This window comes from Electrophorus electricus, chromosome 8 (genome assembly GCF_041902795.1).
Source record: "Electrophorus electricus isolate QZ-2024a chromosome 8, ASM4190279v1, whole genome shotgun sequence".
Classification (NCBI taxonomy): Eukaryota; Metazoa; Chordata; class Actinopteri; order Gymnotiformes; family Gymnotidae; genus Electrophorus; species Electrophorus electricus.
The window spans coordinates 28,242,501-28,245,148 of record NC_137504.1 but is presented as its reverse complement, the minus strand read 5'-3'; positions in this window follow the sequence as shown (position 1 = coordinate 28,245,148).

The following is a 2,648-nucleotide window of genomic DNA, read 5'->3' as shown; positions in this document are numbered from 1 at the left end:
TGAGTGTGGTTATTATGCTAGAATAACTTGTAATACATAGATATATATATCTCAGTCCAAAAGAGGTGACTTTCGAGGAGGTGGGCCTTTAGTCTGCATTAGAGTGCAGCAAGGGACTCTGTTGCCCATACGGGCTGCAGAGGTTTATGCCACACCCTGGGTACTAGTGGAGAAAAGAGTCTTGAGGGGTATCTCCCCCATGACTTACTGGGTGGCGGACGAGCTACACTTGAGATATGTAGCCTGTGAGATACTGCGTGAGCTTTTCAGTAGGTGGGGGCAAGGCCAGTTTTAGCTTTGTAGGCAAATGCCAGGGTTTAAAATGTGATGCGGCATCTACAGCAACGTGGTGAAGGGCACAGTGGTGCGATGTGCAGTAGCTGGATAGAAGTCATGCAGCTGCGTTCTGGTTCATCTAGGGTCTAGTGGTGCGTGTAGGGACGCAGTCCAGTGTTGAAATAACAAGGGACTGGGGAAGCAACTGATGGACCTCCCTGGACAGGAAAATGGCAGAAACCTTCTAATGTTGGTGAGAAGAAAGCTGCAAGTCCCAGTCACTGCTAGCAACAAGAGCAGAGTGGAGATGCTGCTTGCACAGGACCCCGCCCAGGTTGTGTGCATTTCCAGACAGCAAGATCAGGGGTTTCTCCCAGGAGATGACAAGATCTTGGCGTAGGCATGTATCAGCAGGAAGGCATAACAGCTTTTTCTTGCTGGGCTTCTGCTTTAGGTGATGGGCTGTCATTCATGGTGATATATTAACTTGGCATCCTGAGATCTGAATCGAGACGTAGTGTCTGAAGCGAAGGAGGGAAGGTAGAAGGTGGAGAAGTGTTGTCAGTGTGCTTCTCCTGGAGAGCAAGTATAGAGGGAAAAGAGAAGGGGTCCAATCACTGAGCCGTTTGGGACTCCGCTAGTCTGCCAGCGAGCAGCAGATGTGGATTTGAACGGCAAGACGCAACCGTTGGGGAATGTAGTTGAAGGGGCAGGATGATGTCAGCAAGGAAAATGGCATTTGTTTGTGCTCTCATTCCTAGAGAGAGAGAGAGAGAGAGAAAGAGATGGTGTGGTAGCGTGTGCGTGTGAGTGTGGAGAGATGGATGAGGCAGACTTTTCTTTTCCTGCTGAGGGGTGGCGAGGGGGAATCGTCGCTAATGAGGGAGAGCGGCGTGCCGGGGCTGAGCCGATAAGAGGGAGCGGTTCCCCGTAGAGTGGCAGATCAGTTAACCGCTAACGGAATAACAGGCTCTGGCAACCACGCTCTCCCGGGTCTCCGGATGAAACACAGAGCAGAACCTGAGATTATGGGCTCAAACAGCACGGGATTAATACCAAACCATGGGATTAATATCAAAATACCGCATCAATGGAGCAAGAGCACACAGTATAAGCAGGAGCAGATGAGACATCAGGCTTGAATTGACTTGAAAGACCTGGATGTAGATAGAAGTCTGATTTAAATTGGAGGTCAAATTTTAGTGCCATGCAGTTCAAAAGCTTGGGGCCTTTACACAGGACTTCCAAGAGTGACACTAACAAAGGGACTTCATGGAGCTGGTTCTAAACAGGTCTGTCAAAGAAGAAATCTTGAGCGACAGACTACTTTACTGCAGTACTGAGTTTCATCTGTGAGGACAAGCAGCCCTTAATTTAGAGGCGTGTTTGTGCGCTTGTGTTTTGTGGTCATGTGCTCGCATGCACGCACCACTGCTTCTCCTGTGCATTGGTGGCTGGTGCGTGTGAGTGTCTGTATAAATGTACTGTTTCTTGTTCTTGGAATTTTCTCCCTTGCTCTGGAGAAAAAGAAAGACTGGAGGATTAAAACAAAGGGAGAGATGAAGGGACATGAAAAGAACTTCTCCTCTTTTGCCATCTATCTATCTCAAGCTCTCTCTCTCTCTCTCTCTCTCTCTCTCTCTCTCTCTCTCTCTCTTCCTCTGTCTCTTTTATCCCCAGCAACTGTAGATGTGAACATATTCAAAGACACATTAAGACTTCCTTGTATGTATTTTCACAACACACACACACCCACACACACACACCCACACACACACACACACACACACACACACACACACACACACACACACACACACAAAAACAAACCATCAGCTGGTAGGTCTTGGGAAAACTGAGCCAATAACTTTATTATTCTCATATGTATCATATTGTGTATTTTATGTTGGTGTTTGCCTCAGGGCAAATTCTACCAAATCAGCTTCACCTTTGGCATCCAAACTGAAGGAATCAAAAACCTGAAAAAAAATCTGCTTTTGAGTCCAAACAAAATACAAGAAGGGAAAAAATATTTTCAAAATTCAAGCACCAGATCGCTAAATCTGAATCCTAAGAGGTTCCTAAAGCACTTAAGATGAATTTATTTTTCACAGGAAACATGTCTTCATGTCTTCTACATTTATTCTGGTTTGAATACACCCTCCAAACTTTATACTTCTGGTACTGATGTAGCCAAGAAAACGGTTTTATGGGAATGTGGAAAACCTCAACAGATATATGTGGCTATACTCTTTACAACAAAAATGAAAATAGAAAATTAGGTTTTATTGGGGTTTATTCCATCTATTAATGTTGGAAAACAATAATATTAAACCACAGTTAAACAGAAAAACAGTTAAACTACACTCAGA